The sequence below is a fragment of the Canis lupus genome, chromosome 31 (genome assembly GCF_048164855.1).
Source record: "Canis lupus baileyi chromosome 31, mCanLup2.hap1, whole genome shotgun sequence".
In the NCBI taxonomy this organism is placed as follows: Eukaryota; Metazoa; Chordata; class Mammalia; order Carnivora; family Canidae; genus Canis; species Canis lupus.
In genome coordinates, this window is record NC_132868.1 from 18147140 (window position 1) to 18169336 (window position 22197).

At 41.1% G+C, this 22197-nt stretch overlaps 1 protein-coding gene and 1 long non-coding RNA gene across 10 annotated transcripts in view; one reads left to right on the top strand and one right to left on the bottom strand.

Moving 5' to 3' along the window:
• Window positions 1-7355: 7355 nt before the first annotated feature.
• LOC140622079 (uncharacterized) lies at window positions 7356-9249 on the bottom strand. The gene is made up of 2 exons (XR_012021795.1): window positions 8945-9249; window positions 7356-8373 (listed from the first exon to the last, which is right to left on the bottom strand). It is a non-coding gene; the product is annotated as an uncharacterized lncRNA (long non-coding RNA).
• Window positions 8114-22197, top strand: part of KLHL24 (kelch like family member 24) — a 41932-nt gene continuing 27848 nt past the window's right edge. For 2 of the 9 annotated variants that reach the window (XM_072807576.1, XM_072807581.1), the window contains exons 1-2: window positions 8121-8277; window positions 14826-14888. The gene's annotated coding sequence lies outside the window, so the exon portion shown is untranslated. Of the gene's footprint in view, window positions 8278-8764; window positions 8856-9284; window positions 9401-14825; window positions 14889-22197 lie in introns of those variants that run through there. The other 7 variants (XM_072807580.1, XM_072807577.1, XM_072807579.1 and 4 more) reach the window with 5 other exon arrangements.

The window sequence follows — 22197 nt, forward strand, 5'->3', positions numbered from 1 at the left end:
AGAAATTTTAAAATAAATACATAAAAATATTTTGACTATACTAGAAAAAACTCTGGTGTGGCTAGACTTTCAAGGAGCTGGTTCTTTATTAAAGTAAGTTTATCATTCCCTAAAGTTCTCTCATTTGTGAAATTGTCTTTTCTTTAATGGAAATGACAACATTTAAGCTTTTTGACGTTATATGAGAACTAAATTCCTGAATTATATTAATTCTGAACATCTCCATAGACTTATCAGGAGAAGAATTTTTACCCTGGACTAGTTTTTATTTCATTTGAGTGTGCAAAGTTATTACTGTGATGTATTACTATAATATGGTAATGCTTTGCATACTGAAGTGGAAAAAAAAAAAGGAAGGGCACCTGGGTGGCTCAGTCAGTTGAGTGTCCAACTCTTGATCTCAGCTCAGGTCATGATCTCAGGGTTGTGAGATAGGGCTGTGTGGTGGACATAGAGTCTGTTTGAGATTCTCTCTCTCTCTCTTCCTCTGCCCCTCGCCATTCGCTCACTCTCTCTCTCTCTCTCTCAAATAAATAAATAAATCTTAAAAAAAAGAAACTCAGGGTAAAATTTTTATGAGAATTATAAATCTTAGATACTTCCTATATTTTATTTTATTTTCCATTATGGCAATCTTCATAAGTTTCATATTATGAAACATCTACTCTGGCACTTGAATTAATAAATAAAAAGCAAGGTGCCCTCCAATTCCTTACCAGTCTTCAGGACAAAGATCACTCAGAGTTCATCCTGAAAAGCATCTAAATTTAGAGATTTGCTGCCGGAGCAAAACTTTCATGTACCAGTAATAGAACCAGGCTGGCTATCCAAAGTATGTCAGGCATGTGTTTGTGATGCTGTCATAAGCAGGGTCAAGAGTATCTGTCCCTGTGCACCGGTGACCTGGGAGGCCTGCTGTTTCTAGGCCAGTCACAGAGAGAGATCTGGGGCTGGAAGCAAAGGAGATTGTACAATGGTGAACTCCGGATGCTTATTTGATCACATTTGTCAGACAAGGGTTTTTTAAAAACATTTTTGTTTAATTTAAAAAGTGTGTGTGTGCACATGGTGTTTTTGTTTTTTGTTTTGTTTTAATGTCATAAGCTTACTGGAAAAGTCATAGGTCTCCCTCAACCCCTGACTACTAGCCCCCTGATCTGCAACTCAGAGGCAACCACAGTTTATGCCCAGCTATGTAGTCTTTGAGTATGGATATTTTAAGAGCAGAGGAAACTGCTTTCCTACATCTGGTAGTCTCTCTTTTTAATTTATTTATTACTTTTTAAAAAAGATTTTATGTATTTATTCATGACAGACACAGAGAGAGAGAGGCAGAGACATAGGCAGAGGGAGAAGCAGGCTCCCTGCGGAAAGCCTGATGTGGGATTCGATCCCAGGACCCCGGGATCACAACCTGAGCCAAAGGCAGACAGACACTCAACCATTGAGCCACCCAGGCATCCCCAGTCTCTCTTTTTTAATCTTACAAATGCCCACTAGAAAAGACAAAAGAAGTTAGAGGACGGACCCTGGTAAGTATTCAGAAAGGCTGCTTTGGCTTGTTTTTCAAATACAGGTAACAGAGGTTATAAGTTCTGTTACTCTTCCTTTGTTTCCTTCTTTACCCCTCCTATTCTTAGAGCAAAGGACAAAGCATAGAGGACATAGCTAGAAATGGTGGAGGAGGGGAATGTAATCACAGCAGTAACTGCTTTGGTTGTTATGGAGCACTTACTATCTTGCAGGCATTGTATGTATTTTTTGCTCTTCTCTCATTTTTGCTCTTCTTCTCATTTCATCTTCACAACAATTCTAGGAAGTAGGTGTTTTTATCCTTCTTTTTACAGACAAGAAAGATTAAGTAATTTACTCAAGGATATGTAGTTACTAAGAAACAAAGCCAAAATGTGAACCTAGACTCTGCAACTCTAAACGGATTTTCAGTCTTCCTAGGGAGAGAGTGCTGAGCTTATGGAAGAAGTGAAAAATGACATAGCACAAGTCAGGATGGTCCCTGGCCTATCAGTGTATGGGAACTGCTCTAAGATCTGCATTAGAGCTTTGGGGAGATTACACAGTTCTAAAGGAGGGACACAATCTGATGAGCATAGCATCAAGTAAGCTTACGAAAGAGAATTCTCAGGCTGGAGATTAGTATGCCAACCTCAACAGGCACAATTTCTTTAAAAACTGGATGGGGAAACGCCTGGGTGGCTCAGCGGTTTGGCATGTGCCTTCAGCCCAAGGTGTGATCCTGGGATCCTGGGATCCACATCAGGCTCCCTGCATGGAGCCTGCTTCTCCCTCTGCCTATGTCTCAGCCCTCTCCCCCTCTCTCTCATGAATAAATAAATAAAATCTTAAAAAAAAAAAACTGAATGGGGTCAGGGCACCTGGGTGGCTCAGTGGTTGAGTATCTGCCTTTGGCTCAGGTCGTGATCCTGGGGTCCTAGGATCGAGTCCCACATTGGGCTCCCTGCAGGGAGCCTGCTTCTCCCTCTGCCTGTGTCTCTGCTTCTCTCTGTGTGTCTTTCATGAATAAATAAAATCCTTAAAAACAAAACAAAAAAAAAACTGGATGGGGTCTTTCAAGAACAGGAGAGGTCTGCTGCAGATACTGTTGGACAGGTTCAGACCCTTCATATATGCTCAATTCCTGGGAGGGCTGCCCATCAGGCAAAAGGGAACCACACAGATGGACAAGACAATCTCAGAAACTGCAGTCATTTGGAAGGAGAGCAGTGCCAGGGATAGCAGTGAAAGATTGAGTTGGAATTATATATGCCTCTTAAATGTCACAGGATAGCAAGAAACTAGAGATGGAGTTAAAATCCACTGGAGCCAGCAACAAGAATTCTATATGGACTCAACCATCTGTGGGACAGATTGCTGAGCGAGCTAAGAGCGGGGAGTCATTTTTTTAACTGACCTAAGCTTGGGACTGGATACTATGAACAAAAGAAGATACTTTTTATGTGTGTTCATACTTGAGAGGGATTTGCAGCAAGCTATGTATAAAGAGGTTATGGGGTGCTACAGAGAATCAGGTCTACCTAGGGCAATCAGGCCAGGAGTAACTTATGACAAAACTTTTCCAGAATGTCAGATTTCTTCTGGGGGAGAAAGAGAGAGAGAGGCAGAGAGAGAATCTTAAGCAGATGCCCCTGATGTGGGGCTCAATCTCATGACCCTGAGATCTTGACCTGAGCCAAAAATCAAGAATCAGATGCTTAACTGACTGAACCACCCAAGTGCCCCAAAGTTTCTTCTGAGATCAAAGAAGTCACCTGAATTCTCACTACTGGGGAATTAAAGAAGCAGAAACGGAGGTGAAATCAGATCTCCTCTGGGCAAAAAAAAAAAAAAAAAAAAATGAAGAGTAGAGCAGGGTTTGGCATCACAGAGCAGGAAGGGTGCGAGTATGCCTCAGCCCCTGAAGTCAGAGCCTGGGACTCATGGTGATGACCAGTCACCCTTATCTGCACGTAGTATAGCAAGTTTGGTAACAAACAGGATCCTGAAGCCACCAAGGCACTGACTACTAGCATCTCATTGACCTCAACCTGTGATAATTTCAAGAACAAAGCAAGAATTACCACCCCACCCCACCAGCAGAGATGTGTTTGTTTCAGTTGTGAGGAAAAACACCTCGTGGCAGACTGCTCATGAGGGAAAAGTTCAGGGATGGGGAGAAGGAGTTCACCTTCCAGGTGGCAGCTTACCTCTTTTCCCAGATCCCAACGTGGAGAATTTTCCAGCTATATCTTCCTTTGTTGAAACCTAATGCTACTGTGTTTGACCTTAAGCTTCAACTGGCCTAGTGGGATAGACTGTCTAGATTGGGATGGGCATGGGACCTCAAGGGGGCAACTCACAAACCTTTTTCCGGTAACCATACAGCCAGGGAGAGTCAGACCTCTGTATTCATAGGGCTTCAGAGATGAGTCACATCTAACCTCACCAGAGAAGGGAGGGAGGGGTGGGCCTCAAGACTGGAGACTCGGGTGCCAAGAGCAAATAATGTACTGTGTTTACTCTTCCCTTCACTCAACACTCTGAGGTGGTATTGTGTAATAGACTTGCTGAGATGTTAAATTGTCTGTGGAGGAAAATGAGATGGAGGTGGGGTGGACAAAGATCATTTGTTATTTATGCTATTCTCTGTCATCTTTTTTTTTTAAGTTTTATTTATTTAAGTAATCTTTACACCCAACATGGGGCTTGAATTCACAACCCCAAGAACAAGAGTAGCATGCTCCTCCAACTGAGCCAGCCAGGCACCCCACTGTTCTCTATCTTCTGAAGAATGGAACTCTTGTTTGAAAGATGAGGAATATGTGGGGCACCTAGTGGCTCAATTGGTTCATCTTCTGACTCTGAATTTCAGCTCAGATCATGATTTCAGGGTTGAGGGATCTAGCCCTGTGTTGGGATCTGTGCTCACGCAGATCCTTCTGCTCCTCCCCCTACTTGTGTGCGCCCGTGTGTGCACTCTCTCTCTAAAATAAATATTTTTTAAAATTAAAAAAAAGAAAGATGAGTGTGAAAATGGAAATTGCCAAAAAAGAGACAGAGGTGTCCAGGAGGAAGTCGGCAGAGATCATGAAAAGGGAGGAAGCTAAAACTTGTGGCTGGAGAGAGGCCCCGAGAGAGGGTGTCTGATGGGAAAAGAGTAGTAACTGGTACCAAAAGAGAAGCCGAGATGAGGGAGCAGAGATGTTTGAAGGGAATTGTTACAGAGTTTTTCAGTGTGGAATGCCATATGATTTTTTTTTTATGATTTTACTTATTTGACAGAGAGCACAAGAAGGGGGAGCAGGAGGCAGAGGGAGAGGGAGAAGCAGACTCCCTGGAGAGCGGTGAGCCTGATGTGGGGCTCAGTCCCAGGACCCCAGGATCTGACCTGGGCCAAAGGCAGCCACTTAATCGACTAAGCCACCCAGGTGCCCCCCGTATGATTCTTTGTGAAACCTTCAATAAACTCTCCATTTATCAGTGCTTTGCAACTAGGATTTGTTGCAGGGGAAATCAAATGACCCAGTTGCATTCAGGGACTAAGTATAAACATAGTGAGAGTGTCACATTCCAAAAGACCTGAGACATATGCCCAGCCTCACAGCAGGTCAAGGAAAGAGTTAAGAATCAGAGGAGGCCCACTAGGAGAAGTGGCACAAGAGCCTTAACCAATGACCAACAATTCTACTACAATAGTGCAGAGGGACTTTATGTGTGAGAGGCCAAGGGGGGAGGCAGAAAGATCTGAAAGTGTTCCATATGCTTAGGTAATGATGATGATTCACTATGTCCTGATGGTTGTCTGTATGAAGAAGGGGAGCAAGCTGGAGAGAAAAAAAAAAAGAACGGCTGAAAGAACTATGGATGATAGGCCACCTTCAGACCACTGGAGAGCAAAACACAGAGTGCCATGTGTTATATGACACAATATGCTAAATCCCTGAAAAGAGAGGAAATAGGTCTGAAGAACTTCTGATCCCCGCACTCCAAGTAGCTATCTCCTTCATATGACTAAGCCAACCTGGACTATAAACACTGCACAAAATGAATCACGTTACAGCTTAATCTCACTCAACTTCAGTAGATTCCCCCTGGACTTGACAGCTCTGTTTCTATTAGGTAAGGAAAAGGCTGCCACCGGGCCATACTCATTGATTCGTAGGGTAGGTCTGACTCCCAGGGCCCTCCACCAATGCTGAAACTACCTATACTCTGGCTGCCTGAGGAGCTCCCACACCCACCATTAGTCCACTGCCTCGCTTGAGGGCTACCTGTTCTGTGGGTCCCCTCAATCTCTTCTATTCTCAGAACTGTGATTGATCACCCTGCATCCATCTGCCCCAAGAGAATCTGAGTATCTTCTCATATAGATAAGTCCAAGTGGATCCTAAGGCATCTGGTGCCAATTATTTTTTCACTCAGGTCCCCATAACCTCAAGAAATAGAGATCATTCCATCAGTTAACAGATAAATATTGAACATCTACTGGGAATGCAATGACACAAAATTAGTAAGACATGATCCCTGGATGCCTGGCTGGCTCAGCTGGTGGAGCATGTAACTCCCGATCTCGGAGCTGTGAATTCAAGCCCCACATTGGGCATAGAGATTACTTAAAAATAAAATTAAAAACAAGAAAAAAAGGACATGATCCCTAACCTCAGGGATCTCGGTTGAGGGAGACATGTAAATAAACATGGACAGTTAGTGTGATAACTGCTGAGAAGGAGTAAGGAAGGGCTGCTGTGGGAAGACAGAGGGGAGATACTTGGTCCAAAGGGCAATAGAGAGGGAAGACTTTCCCAGGATTCCTAGAAGGAAAAGCAGGAGTTAGCTCAGTGATTAGGTTGAAGGAATGGAGGTGGCATAAGAAGCATAGGGCACAGGTATAGATGGGAATGGCCTGGGGAGAAAGTCCTTTGGGCAACTGTGGGTAGTTCATTGAGACTGGTATTCAGGCTGCAGAGGTAGAACCCAGGGTGCATCAGGAAGGATCTTGTATGCATTCTCAGGGATTTAGGACTTTATGAACGCAGTGAGGGTCATGGCTTCATACTCTACAAAAAAACAAAAAGCCCTACGAGAAAGGAAATTGTGTACTATTTGATTCAACACTGAATAATAAATACACAGTCTTAATAACAAACATTCAATAATGATTTAACCAGTAATCATATTGGAAGGATGAGGGATGGGGATGACAGCTTTTTTTTTTTTTTTTTTTTTTTAAGATTTTATTTATTATCCATGAGAGACAGAGAGAGAGAGAGGCAGAGACACACGCAGAGGGAGAAGAAGCAGGCTCCTTGTAGGAAGCCTGACATGGGACTTGATCCCGGGTCTCCAGGATCAGGCCCTGGGCTGAAGGCTGCAGCGGTAAACCACTGAGCCACCCAGGCTGCTTAGCTCCACTAAGTCTGGAGCTTAATAAATAATATTAATATCATTCAATATTTATTAAATACTTAATATATAAGCCTACTGGTAAGCACTTTTCAAAGTTTTATTAACATAAGTAATCTCTACACCAAAGGTGGGGGTTTGAATTCACCATGCTGACATGAAGGCTTTTCCAACTGAGCCAGCCAGGCTTCCCTGAGCATTTTTAATAAAAATATGGAGGGGAGCCTGGGTGGCTCAGTCAATTGAGCATCTGCCTTCTGCTCCAGTCATGATCCCAGGGTCCTGGGATCCAGCCCTCGATCAGGCTCACTGCTCTGTGCAGAGCCTACTTCTCTGCCTCTCTCCCTCTCCCCTGCTTGTGCTATCAAATAAATAAATAAAATCTTTAAAAAAAATTTTTTTTAATAAAGAGATGGAAAAGAGGCCTAAAAAGCATATTTAAAAGGCTTGGACAGATGTCTTCTTTATTATTTCCACCATTGGTCATTGGAACACATTCCATTATTTAACAAAGGCATGACTGTATTCATAAAATATAGAAGAGAGAGGTTATAATTCTGGTATCAGAAGCCAAAAACTAGTTAAGTGTTTCAAAAGCAGGAGGTGTACTCATCCTTGAAAAAAATATTTGCAGAAACAAAGGGACAGAATAACGTCCTTTGAGAAATCTATCTGCCTGGAAAAATAGGGATTTGCGACAACATTGTATGTACAATTAAAATAAAAAGGTAATCTAGGATTTGATAGGACTGACATGAACAGGTTGGCAGAGGAAAGTTTCCCCGAGCTGTCTAGCGACTAAAGTTCTAGTCCCTTTCACCCCTCAGGCCCTCCAATTTCCCGATTGTGTAGCAAGGAGTCCAATAAAAAGATCTCTATGCTTCGGCCCACGCTCTAAGGTTCTGAGAATTCTTGGTAATGTGCTCTTGCCTTGGGACGTGGCAATAAACATACGACTCAGGTTTCCCACTAGGCTCCTAACATGGATGGAGTTCCTTAACCCGTCTCTAATTAAAACAAAGGGTTTCCGAATCAGCACCCCCTGGATTGGGTCTCCTCACAGTCCGCAACGACACCCGCCCTATAGCGGGACACCCAAGTGGCCCCGGCGGGCGCCCCCAGAGTGGGAACTACATATCCCAGGGTGCCCCGGGGCGGGGGGCGCCCACTCGGATTGGCCGTCGGGGTCGGTGACGCTCAGTGTTTTGGCCCGGACGGTCACATGTTTCCTTTGTTGTGAGCTGCGGCAAACACTGGCGGCTGGAGGGAGACGCCGGCGCTGGCGAGAGCGCTGCGCCGCGGGCCGCTCGGGGAACGCAGGGGCCGCCGCTGCTGGCCGTTTCCAGCCTTCGCCGAGAGGTACCCGGGGATGACAGCTCCGGGAGTGGCCGAGAGGCGAGGAACCGGCCCGAGCCGGGGGCGGAGGGGCAGCTGAGGTCGCCACCGTGGGGGTGTCTGCAGGAGAGAAGCCAGCGTCGGCCGGCGTCTCGCAGCCAGACGTAGGGGTCTGAGGAGAGACTGCGCCTGGCACTTGCAGGGTCTCTGGGGTGCGGGGTCTCCGGGGCACCCTGGGGGGGCTCTTCTGTTAGCACAGTTAACGGCAGTCCTCAAGGGAGGGCACCCCCGCCTCCTGGCACTACCGCCCCGGAACCGCGGCGTTGCTGGCGCGGCCCGCTGGGGGCGGGTTGGGAGGAGCATGGCCGCGGGGGCTGGGGGTGGCAGGTGCGGGTCACCCCGCCGCCCCGGGGGCCGGGGCAGCTGGCGGACAGAGCTGGGCAGACGGGTCCCGCATGTTGCGCATATGGGCTTTGAACCCGACGCGGCTCTTTTTTTTTTTTAATGGAAGAAAGCACTGAGAATGCGAAGGTCTCGAGTCAAGCCGTTTGGTTTGGCGGGGGCGACCGCTGGTCCTGTTGGGGAGGACTGACGGGGTCAAGGTGGGTCCCAGGGAATCGGTTGCGAAATGTGCTAGGCACCGTCACCTGACCGTTACCCCCGCCCCCACCCCCCGCGAGCCTTTGTTTACCACGGATGGCGGCTGAGCCAGGGCCGGGAATCCGGCCCTAGAGCGACCGTCCCCGGGGAGTCGGGGCGGGCGGGGGCGCAGGCGCTCAGCCGGCGGAGTCTCCGCCTAGCCTCCCCACCTTCCTACCAGTCCCGGACGCGGTTCCTTAATTTAGTCCCTAACGTCCCCGCCCCCGAGTTCTGGACGCTCGGGGCGCAGAGTGTCACCACGGCGGGGATTGGGCGCCCGCGGCGTGCTGCGGGCGGGACGACGGGGCGTGTTGCGGGTGACGATTGGTGGCTGTGCTGTCGCTCTGCCCAAGCCGTTCCCCCCGCCCCCGTGAAGGTGATCTGGAGGACGCGCGGGAGCCCACGGCGCGCGTTCCCCGCGGAAGGGCTGCGGCGCAGGCCGGGCCGCCGCCGCCCTGGGAGGACCGGAACGTTGGCCCCGTTTACCGAGTGTCGCTTCATTGCCGAGGTGGTGGGAAGGAAGTCCTCGGACGAATCTGTTCTTGCTGGTTCTGTAAACAAGGCTTAAGTAGCGAAATACGGACGATGGGGCAGGCATCACTATTCACAGTTGATCTTAGTGACTAATCACTTGGTTTCAAGCGGCTTTTTAAGAATTACGCCTTAGTAGTTGGTAGCTATCGTCTTTGAGGTCCACCAGCTGAGTTTAATCTTTATAAGGAACGTAAAATAGGTTTAAAACCTGCCTGGTGTCGACTATGATTAAAATCAGCATTCTCCTTAAAAAAAAAAAAAAAAAAAGAAAGAAAGATAGCTTAAGGGTATCTTCCTAAAAGTTAAGAGTACGGAAGTATCTGAAGTACCCCGGTTAGATGAATTGTTTTCCTGGTTTAGAGGACTGTGGTCCACTCTTCTATATTAAGCCCACGGTAATTCAGAATTTGAGTAAATTTCAAATGTGCTGTTTTAAAATTGGAAACTAAGAGGACGTTAATAAAATCTCAAAGGAAATCATTTTAGCCATAATGTGTTGAAGATGCAGTTTGGAGTTAATAGGGTGCTTGGGCTTTATCAAATTTTCTTTTCCTGTGAATTTATAGGAATTCACCCAAGACCTAATACATTTCTGTAGAAGGTAGATTGAGTTTCCTGGGTGAAGCAGGAACTGAATATTATGAGCAGTTCGCATTTCTTAGGCATTCTTAATATATTTTTGAAATTCGAGTGAAGATGACTACACCAGAAGGGCAGTTTCTGTGATCCCCAACTATCTCATCACTTGTGCATTGAGGGCATTTAACATATCTAAATAAGTACAAAATGCAAACCTCTTAGGGGTGGTGGAAGGGGAGGTGGGCGGGGGGTGGGGGTGACTGAGTGATGGGCACTGAGGTGGACACTTGACGGGATGAGCAGTGGGTATTACTCTATATGTTGGCAAATTGAACACCAATAAAAAATAAATTTAAATTAAAAAAATGCAAACCTCTAACCTTTTTTTAAATCAACATTCAAAAGCCTGCCTATCTAGACAAAGCCTGTGACTTAGTCTCCGAAAAGGAAAAAGAAATATTTTGAGTTAAGGCTGTACGTTTTAATTTAAATCTTTACTAGCTTTTGTTCAAATTGATAAAACCTTAATGCTTTTTCAAAAACTTTTAACTTATTGTTTTTCTGTCATTTCATGAAAACCCAGAAGTCAAAACTGTGAAAAAAAAAATACTATTTATTAAATAAATGATCGCAGTTATTTTTGTGGATACTTTTACGTAGAAATTTGAGACATCTTTTTTCAAGGTTTGCATTTTGTACTTACTTAGATATGTTAAATGCCCTCAATGCACAAGTGATAAGATAGTTGGGGATCACAGAAGCTGCCCTTCTGGTGTAGTCATCTTCACTCGAATTTCAAAAATATATTAATATTTAGGTATGGACTGTGCTGAAAAATGTAAATAAAATAACGTCATAAGTATATCCATATAAATATATGAAAAATACATTTTGTGTAATTCTAATTGTGTGACTAAAACATCTGACAACTGGCCATCTGACAACTGTTGACATTTTTAAATCCTTATTCTTTCTACTATTAAAAAACACAATAGCTAAACTTTTAATTGATGAGTTTGTCACTGCCTAAATTCATCACCCACGGGCTTATAATTTCTCAGCATTCGGCACATCTTAAAGTCTACTAAATTGATGTTTAAAAGTGATTATGCCTGGGGCGCCTGGATGGCTCAGGCAGCTAAGTGTCCCAATTCTTGATTTTTAGCTCAGGCTTGATCTTGGAGTTGTGAGTTCAAGCCCTGCAATAGACACTACACTGGGTGTGGAGCCCACTTTTAAAAAAAGTGATTAGGCTTTACTCTTTACTCAATAGTTTCTAAACATTATTTCTGTAAATAATTTGTGTCACCACTAAGGCAAATAAAAATCACTGAGTTAAAGGTATTTTTATACATAGAGAAGTCATCTGAAATACTAGATTTCAGACTTGAGTGGCAGAGCAGAGAGTAGTGTCCTTACAGATTTAATTTGATTTTGAAATAGAACAGTGCATTAAATACCTAAAAGAAACATGTAAGCAGGGTGAAACCAAATGATGTTAAGTTTACACATTAAGTCTAGCAAGAAGCACAAGTAGGCTCAATAGGCAGCTTGATAACAGGTGTGGTATTTGATAATTAACAAAGTTTTTCCTTTGTGGATTGGGGAATATTAAACCAAAACTTCTAAGGCAAGAGAGAACAATGGAGAAATTTGATTTTTTTGTTCTGTGATTTAAGATCATAATCTGTTTTAGTTATAGAACTATATTGTTAAGTCTGACGCTAAGGTTTGTTGTTGTTTTTTAAGATTTTATTTACTCATGAGAGAGAGAGAGAGGCAGAGACACAAGCAGAGGGAGAAGCAGGCTCCTCACAGGGAGCCCAATGTGGGACTCAATCGGATTCCAGGATCATGCCTTGAGCCAAAGGCAGACACTCAACTGCTGAGCCACCCAGGCGTCCCCACTGCTAAGTTTTTCATCATTAGACACTTCTTATTTTTTTTCTCTCATTAATGACAGTCGGTGTATTGACCATTTGAGCTCTAGTAAACGAGATAATCACTACTTGCTATAATCCTAGACAAAGAAATTTAAGTGTCAGTTGGTTTCTGGTGGCTATGGTGGGTAAATATATTCTTGGTGATTCCATTAAGAAATTTAAAATGTTGAAAATAACATCTTGTTTATTTACTATTTCTTAAATTATTTCATTCAGCTATGTAAAATAAACTCTTCTTCCTCCCCTCAAAAGAAAAGAACAGAACATCTTAAAGACTGGACTTTAAATACTGTATTTGCAAAACTTGGTTCAGGAACCGCTCACTACTACGAGTAAAGCTTTAAATTGAAATTTTAGGAGTATGAATTTATAGTTTCTAAAAAGTCATTAAATAGAAAGTTTCAGCTGAGTGAAGTAAGTCAGTCGGAGAAGGACAAACATTATATGTTCTCATTCCTGTGGGGAATATAAATAATAGTGAAAGGGAATATAAGGGAAGGGAGAAGAAATGTGTGGGAAATATCAGAAAGGGAGACAGAACGTAAAGACTGCTAACTCTGGGAAACGAACTAGGGGTGGTAGAAGGGGAGGAGGGCGGGGGGTGGGAGTGAATGGGTGACGGGCACTGGGGGTTATTCTGTATGTTGGTAAATTGAACACCAATAAAAAATAAATTAAAAAAAATAGAAAGTTTCAAATAAATTAGCTTTTGAGAAAATAGGGTAAAAATATCTGAAATTTATAAAAAACTGCATGGTTTTATGTAGTGCCGTATTCAGTATAATTTTCTAGTCATTTTAAATAATAAACTTACTGTGTTGTACTTTTCTGGCTTTCCGTCTTTTGCTTTACTTTATGTCTTATAGCTTTATATATCTTTAAAGATAAACCTCGGGATCCCTGGGTGGCGCAACGGTTTGGTGCCTGCCTTTGGCCCAGGGCGCGATCCTGGAGACCCGGGATCGAATCCCACATCGGGCTCCCGGTGCATGGAGCCTGCTTCTCCCTCTGCCTGTGTCTCTGCCTTTCTCTCTCTCTCTGTGACTATCATAAATAAATAAAAATTAAAAAAAATATATTAAAAAAAAAAAAAAAAAAAAAAAAAAAAGATAAACCTCTTTTTGGTTAGTCTTCTGATTGTCTTTATGTTTCCTGCCCTCTAAATTTGAGAAAATGGAGTAATGTAGAACATAGTATGTGGCAATTCACTACCACTAGTTGTAGGGACCACATTAGTGAAAATGTTGGTTTCCTTTGCTCTTTGGTATTAATATTTAAAGCTCCTCCTTAATTCACACCATCTTTAAGACTGATGGTAATTTCTTTATTTTGTATAGGATTCCTGCATCCTAAAGGAAAATTAAGCTTGGTTGCAGTATAGCTACACTCTAGATCAATTCTGATATTATAGCTCCTTTGGGCTTTGTACACTGACCTCTTCTGTCCCTTGCCCTTACCTATTAGGTCAAAATGCCTTAATGAATTGCCTTGCCCTTGTCCTCCTTAAGGTAACAATTCTAGACCAGATCAGTCATGAGAAAATCTCCAATCTGTGTTTTCAGCAAAACACTGAAAATTTGAATCTATTTTAGTATCAGTTCTGGAGTTCCGTTCTTTTATTTCTTTATCTTTTTAAATTTATTTAAGTAATCTCTACACCTAGTGGGGGGCTCGCGAATTCACAACCACAAGGTGGAGTCACATGCTCTAGTGACAGAGCCAGGTACCCCAACCATCAGCGTCCTGAATTGGATTTGGATCCAATTTTTGCAACTCCAGTGCCAGACAGAAAAACAAATGTTTCTTCACTTGACTTGGATGCCTGCATTGGCGCGGAATTTTATTGCCCCCTGGGAAAAAAACACTTACTTAGCTAGGATTAACAATCTCCTCTAATTTGACCTAGTTGAAATACTCTTAATACCAAGGGTAAACACATGTTAGACTTACTTCTGAGAGTAAGGAAACATTTCAAAGTAACTTCACAATTGTAGCATAATCAGGGCATAGAGGTATGTGTGTGTGTACATATGTAGGAAAAAGTCGGTAGTCCATATCTTGGTTTTTGTGATCAACTTTTGTTATTTGCCTTAACTTGTTAAGACTTTATGAGTTCTGTTTGTAGCTATCTGGGCCAGAAACCAGAACTATTTGTGTTTAAATACTATTGTTATTCTGTGCACAGTTCCAAGGTTGTAGTATTTTCTCTTAAGCATTTATCTCCTTCCCATCCACCAAAAGAAAAGTTTATAAAGTCTAACAAAGCAGAAGAAATAATGCAATTATATATTAAAAGGTTTTAAAAATAATTATTTGGGAGTCTGTATGGATCTTTATAACTAAAGATTAAAAACTAAAAATTCTTTCCTGAATTACCAAGATATTTTCTGATACTCTCAAACTGATTCCATAGTTTTATAATACATAATGACTAAACTGTGCATTTTTATAGTGTTGATAGACCAACTCAGAATTATTTAATGGCCCCAAACTCAGATGAGACCTCAATTACCAGACACTCTTCAAATATCCATTGTAGAGTTATCATAGGATATATATTTTGTCCTCCGAGGGCCACCAATTGGCTTGCTATTGACACAAATCTTTGTTTAATCATCTTTCAAGAAACTTTATTCCAAGATGATATTGTCAAGGAAGCTGATAAATAAGGAAACTAATTTATATATAAGATAGCATAAAATTATTAATTTGCTTTAAGGAATTGTCATTCAGAAATGATTTTCTACATGAAAGTAAATTTTTAACCTATGCAAAAGTCAGAAACTGAAGTCTAAAAACTTTTTTCAATGTATTAATAAATGCCAACTATGCATTAAGTGATTAGTATCTGTAATATATTGCTGTTCTCTATTTTAGGTGTGGAAATTAAAACAACACAACAATTTTGACTGGGGATTTGATCAAGCAAATGCTAAGAAGGTATTTATAGTGATTTATAAAATATCTAAGGGGTTCCTGGATGGCACAGTTGGTTAAGTATCTGACTTTTGGTTTTGGCTTAGGTTGTGATCTCAAGTTCATGAGATCGAGCCCTGCTTCAGGCTCCATGCTCAGAGTAGAGTCTGCTTGGGATTCTCTCTCCCTCTGCCTCTCCCACTTGTATTTTCTCTCTCTCTCTCTCTCTAAAATAAATATATAAATATTTTTTAAAAGCCTGAACAGGGATCCCTGGGTGGCGCAGCGGTTTGGCGCCTGCCTTTGGCCCAGGGCGCGATCCTGGAGACTCGGGATCGAATCCCACGTCGGGCTCCCGGTGCATGGAGCCCGCTTCTCCCTCTGCCTGTGTCTCTGCCTCTCTCTCTCTCTCTGTGACTATCATGAATAAATAAATAAAATCTTTAAAAAAAAATAAAAAAAATAAAAAAAAAATAAAAGCCTGAACATTGTTATTAGAGAATCTAAACCATTTTCCTTTCTTTAACCAGGGATTACTTAAGCCAATCAGAGTAATGGGGAACAATTCTATCCTCAAGATCATAAAAGAAAACAGTGTCTTAGTTATTTCTGATACCAAATAAAGTATCTACTCTTTTTAGCTCCTCCCTGATATCCTCAGTCCCTCTTCTACATTTTTCTCTAGCCTTAGAGATACTAAAATAAGTTATTTCTCTTCAGTTTTCTGAGACATAGACAAAAAACTTTTTTTTTTTTTTTTTTTTTTTTTTTTAAGATTTTACTTACTCATGAGAGACACAGAGAGAGGCAGAGATGTAGGCAGAGGGAAAAATAGGCTCCCTGCAGGAAGCCCAATGTGGGACTCAATCCCAAGACCCCTTCACCTTCAGCTCAGGAACAATCATCAAGCTACCCAGACATCCCCAAAAACAATTTTAAATCCACCTAGCAATCAGGAACTAGGTCTACAACATACATGAGTTCAGTTGGAAATGACCCCTAGAGTTTCTTTAACCAGAAGAATCCTGTTAAGAAAAAATTTCCTTTCAAGTGAGAGTATCACTTCAGGAATAAAGCGCCTGAAGAAATGAGGGAGAGAAAGAAAGATACTAGCTTTTCTAGACAAATCAAGTGACTCTGGCAATCAGCCCCTGACATGACAGTCTGATCACCCTTGCATTTGCTACCTTTACCTAGATAAAACTTTGTCATTATATTTCTTTGGAACAAACATTTTCCCCTCTTATTTTGTCTAGAGACGCTTACTTAATTGCTTACTTTTTCCTGCAGGGAATGATGATGCTTTGATATTTGCTTAATTTTTTTTAAGATTTTATTTATTTATGAGAGACAGACACACGCAGAGGAAGAAGGCGGCTCTGTGCAAGGAGCCCGATGCGGGACCTGATCCCGGATTCTGGGATCATGCCCTAAGCCCAAGGCAGATGCTCAACCACTGAGCCACCCGTGTCCCAGTATTTGCTTAATTTTTAGAAGAATTCTGTCATTTATGTTTGCTTGATTATGTATGAATTCGTTTATTATAAATCTTGAACCTATATTAGATATTAGATATTAGATAACTCTGAGATATGATTAAACTTGTCTTTACATTTTTAACTATTAATAGTTAAAATACTTCATTTGTGTAAAATGGGAAAACAAAAGCTTGCAAATTACATCTGGAACCCCAAAAGACACACTTTGAAATGCAGCTCATATTTCTAAAACCTTCCTGTGTAACTTATTTACCCTATCATCAATAGGAAGAGTTTTACATTTTGTCTTGTGGAGACTGGTTAATGGGAGAGTTCTTAGAACGTCTAGAGAAAGTGAGGATGTACAAAAAGTCAGGCCAAAGCTGGTTAGAAGGAAGCAGCTCGGGAAGCCTGGGTGGCTCAGCGGTTGAGCACCTGCCTTCGACCCAGGGTGTGATCCTGGAGTCCCGAGATAGAGTCCCACATCGGGCTCCCTACATGGAGCCTGCTTCTCTCTCGGCTTATGTCTCTGCCTCTCTCTCTGTGTCTCTCTCATGAATAAATAAACTCTTAAAAAAAAAAAAAAAAAGGAAACAGCTCATATCTATGAGATAGCCTCTCTTAACATAGAAAGCAGTAAAATATCTTGTTGCTGTTGAATACTTTGTAATAGCACATGATTTTATAGCTTTTCTAATCCAAGATTTTCAGTTTTACACTGGGCGAAAGCAGTGGAAGATCTTTCATCAGTCAAGAGTGAAGGAACCAGCTATGAGGATAACATTTGGAAAATAGGATAAAAAGATAAACCCTTAACTGCTATTAAAGTTTTCATCAGCTTTGTATAATACATAACTCCATCTGCTATCCCTAAATTTATCAGATATAGATACCAGATAACAAATACCAGACACAGTAAGATTATTGGATACCAAAAGCAGAGAATCTTTTCGTTTGTTTTCTTACTTGTCCCTTTTAGCCAAAAGGAAAATTCTTGCAGTATGTTATTTTGTTTTGCACTTTGTATGTATTCCTTTGCATTGTTTTGCATTCATTAAACACTTGAGAAGGGACACCTGGGTGGCTTAGTCAGTTGGGCATCTGATTTCTGCTCAGGTCATGATCTCAGGTTTGTGGGATCGAGCTTGGCATCTGGCTCTGTGCTCAGGACAAAGTCTGCTTGGGACACTCTCTTCACTCTCCCCTTACTCTTCCTCCGCTCATGAGCACTCTCGCTCCCGCACTTTCTCTCTCTCTCTCTCTCTCAAATATGTGAATAAATAAAAAAAATATTTAAATACTGAGAGTACAAAAATGTAAAACAGAAAAGGCAGCAAGTTCAAGATTTTTGTGGTTATTAATGCCAGTAATAACATCACTAGTCAAAAAAATAATTTGTGAATTTTTTGAACCTGAAATGCAATAAGAATTTAAATTAAGCTGATTTGAAGATAAATTTTTTTTTAAGATTTTATTTATTTATTCATGACAGAGAGAGAGGCAGAGACACAGGCAGAGGGAGAAGCAGGCTCCATGCAAGGAGCCCAACATGGGACCCTATGTATGGTCTCCAGGATCATACCCTGGGCTGAAGGCAGCGCTAAACCGCTGAGCCACTGAGGCTACTCTAAAGATAAATTCTTGATTTGGGAAGCTGACTTGTGACTAAATCAACCATGATTTGAATCTAGCTTGGTGTAAAGCATTAAGGTTAAAATAAGTTATGTTCCATATCATGTTTGTTTATGTTTATCATAATTGAATGCTTATCACTTGTGATATTACATGCTTTGAACCTTTTTTGGTTTCAACAACAAAAAATTGGCTTCAGGCACAGGAGATCAGTTTCTGTGTATTGAACTATTACTGAGATAATTTCAGATTAAAAGCATATTTGAGATATGTGCTGTTGCCCATGAAGAGCTTGTAATTTAGAAATGATGATTTGTACTATAAGTGAATTTTTACAGTTTAACCCATGTATATGTGCACGTATTTGTGGATGGCACACACATGCATGGGCAGCCATAACCCAAGAAGTTGAATGACCTGCAGTGAGGCAAACATGAATTTTAGTCAAGAAAATCTCAAAAGAGATGGGAAGAAACCTCTCCCATTTTTTAGTTCATGATATAATACATTTTAAAACTAATAGTAATTGACATTGCTTCAAAAACCAGTTATTCATAAGCATTCTCTTAGGTTTATTTTTATTTGTGTGTTTATTTAAATAGGTCTTCTACATGAGTTTCCACTGCTATAACTGTTTCATTATATTATAAACATTGTTACACATTTAGAAAATAAATGACATATATATTTGATTTTTTATTATTATTATTTTTTAAAGATTTATTTATTTATTTATGATATATAGAGAGAGGCAGAGACACAGGAGGAGGGAGAAGCAGGCTCCACTCCGGGAGCCCAACACGGGACTCGATCCCGGGACTCCAGGATTGCACCCTGGGCCAAAGGCAAGCGCTAAACCGCTGAGCCACCCAGGGATCCCAACATATATATTTGAATACTTAGAATTTTCTGTTTGTTTTCTTAAACTTAGAAATGGGGGTAAAGTTTATCCCTATCAGTCTTTCACTTACTTGGTAAATAGTTCCTGCCTATTTAGAAAAATCTGTCTTAATCCTGTATATAAAGCCCTAAGGCTATAAACCAACTCTTTTGTTAATTGTAGTAACAACCTCATAAGGTTTTTGGGATGTTTAAATTAAATCTATATGAAGAGGGATGCCTGGGTGGCTCAGCAGTTCAGTATCTGCCTTTGGCTCAGTGCATGATCCTGCAGTCCCAGGATCGAGTCCCACGTTGGGCTTCCTGTAGGGAGCCTGCTTCTCCCTCTGCCATGTCTCTGCCTCTGTCTCTCTCTCTGTGTCTCTTCATGAATAAATCAATAAAATCTTTTTTAAAAATTAATAGATTTATATGAAGAATTTACAAAGTTGGGGCACCTGAGTGGTTCAGTTGGTTGGATGTCCAACTCTTGGTTTTGGCTGGGGTCTTGATTTCAGGGGTGGTGAGATCAAGCCCTGTGTTGGGCTCTCTGCTGAGAGGAGAATCTGCTTGAGGATTTCCTTCCCCCCTCAAATAAGGAAATCTTTTTAATTTTTTAAAATATTTATTTATTTGGGAAAGAGAAAGCAGGGGAAGGACAGAGGGAGAGGGAAAGAATCTCAAGCAGACTGCCTTCTGAGCACAGAGCCCCATGTGAGGCTTGATCTCATGACCCTGAGATCATGACCTGAGCTAAAATCAAGAGTCACTTAACGACTGACCCACCCAGGCACCCCAATAAATAAATTTTTTTTTGAAAAGAGAATTTAGAAAGTGCCAGGCACACAGCAAGCAGTTAAAAAAAAAAAAAAAAAGATTAGTGTTGCTGTGTTTTTTTTTGTATTTTAATGTATATAAGAAAATACAGCCCCCATGATATCGTCAAACCAGTTAATACAGATTTGGCTCTTACTAGTTCCTACAGCCTTACCTGGTAGATTTCCAAGAATTTCCTCAGTTTTTACCAGAATTCTTAGAGAGAACCAAAATAACTCTTCTTCCTTCATTTTAGGACTTTTTAAATCCACACAGTCCATATGAACACAGCAGGAATTTCTCTATCAGCATTCTGCTTCTGAATTCCCCCACCTGGTGATCCCAAGTGAAAATAGTATTTGTTTTACTTGCATCTTTATTCCATTTGTCTGATAAAATTGCTTGAATTTTTTTCTGGTTTTACCTGCAAAATTAGGAGATAAATAGAGGAATGGAAGAAAAAAAAGATGCTGTGCGTGCAAACATTTAGGTGTCCTTCACGTTATTACAACCAGGTACTTTTCCTTAACAGTAGGAATAGCCTGGTGTACATCTGCCCAGGGAAAATCCTATCATCTAGACTTGAGGGAGATTAAGTGCTAATTTATATGAAGAGATAAAAATTTCATGGAAATTTAAGTGGGAACCGTGCTGTCTATACCAGTGTGGCATCATATCACCTACGCTACCTTATTATTTATCTTTTTGTGAATATGCTTTATCTCAACTATATTTTTTTTAAAAAACTCAACAGTAATATCTTACATCTCTGAAAACTATAGACAGAGTACAGTATCCTGACGGTGGTAGGCTAACAAGTATTTGTTGATGATGCTAGAAGTGGAAGTGACAAACTCAGTGAGGGAATTGATGAAAGTTGGAAGTAAGTAGTGAATATTGTGACTAGGATATCTGGGTCATTAGAGTGATTGAGAAAAGAAGGCAAATATAATAAATCAGCATATGAAAAAAAGAATATAATAGAATGAGTTGCTTCTTGATTTTTATTTCATGTTTTCTTATTATGTCACATAAAGGTTTTTAACGGGGTACAATTTTTTATGTGATTGGGTATACAAAATGCAGGGTTTGTTTTTTTAAGATTTATTTATTTTTAGAGAGTACATGCATGCACATGAGCAGGGGGAGGGGCAGAGAGAGAGAATCTTAGAAGCAGACTCCCTGCTGAGTGTTGAGCCTGATGAGGGTCTTGATATCAAGACTACTGAGATCATGACCTGAGCTGAAGCCAGGAGTTGGACATATAATCAACTGAGCCACCCAGGAACCCCACAAAATACAGTCCTCAATTAAGATTGTTAACCTCAAGTCTTGATTTTTTTGTGGCTTATGAATGTAGGACAGCATTTTATTTGGGGGTTATCTTTGATGTCCATAAACCTTTATGATGCCATAGTTAGGCCTGGATGTCTGACTATTGAACTATTTCTGAAAGAAGCTGAGACCTTTAGAAGGAATTGTATATGAGATTATGAGAGCATAAGAATAGTTGAGAGATTCTGAGTGCTCTTAAGCAGGTTACAGATAACATTTTGGATCACATATTAACGTATGGTGATGTGTGGGATTCCTGGGTGGCTCAGCGGTTGAGCATCTGCCTTGGGCTCAGGGTGTGATCCTGGAGTCCCAGGATTGAGTCCCATATCGGGCTCCCTGCATGGAGCCTGTTTCTCCCTCTGCCTATGTCCCTGCCTCTTTCTCTTTGTGTCTGTCATGAATGGATGAAGTGAAATCTTTAAAAAAAACAAACTTATGGTGATGTGAAAAGAAAGTAACAGTAGGAGAACCACCTTAAGAATCAAAACTTAAGGGATGCCTGGGTGGCTCAGCGGTTGAGCATCTCTCTTTCACTCAGGGTGTGATCCCGGGATCTGGGATCGAGTCCCACATCGGGCTCTCTGTGAGGAGCCTGCCTCTCCCTCTGCCTGTGTCTCTGCCTCTCTGTCTCCCATGAATAAATAAATGAATCTTAAAAAAAGAATCAAAACTTAAGAGAATTGGTAGCTATAACCCAGGGCCTCAGTCCATTAGTTTATCTATTCATATTCATTTCTGACAGTTCGGGGATGTTTCTTATTAGCTAAAGGGAAAGAAGGATATAGGTACGTGTGTTTTAAAGATCTGAAAACAAAACACTACATATTTGTAGTGGAAAGGAAATAGTGAAATAGAGAAAAAAATATAGATCACTTAATATTTTGGCATATGTGCCTCCCTTTTTCTTTCCCTAATATATGCTGATACATTTTCTATTTTTTATCATATGTTTTATGATCTGTTTTACACTTACTATCTGATTAATACTTCCTTGTGTCATTAAATAGTCTATATAATTTTAAGTGGCTGCATAGACTATCTTCAAACCTCAAGATGCAGTAGGGTTTAAGTAATCTATTGCAGGGCATTTAGATTTTTGTAAGTATTTTCTGTTAATACAACATTGAACGTTTCTGTAGATAAATCTTTCCACATATTCCTGATTATTTCCTGAGAATAGATTGTTAGAA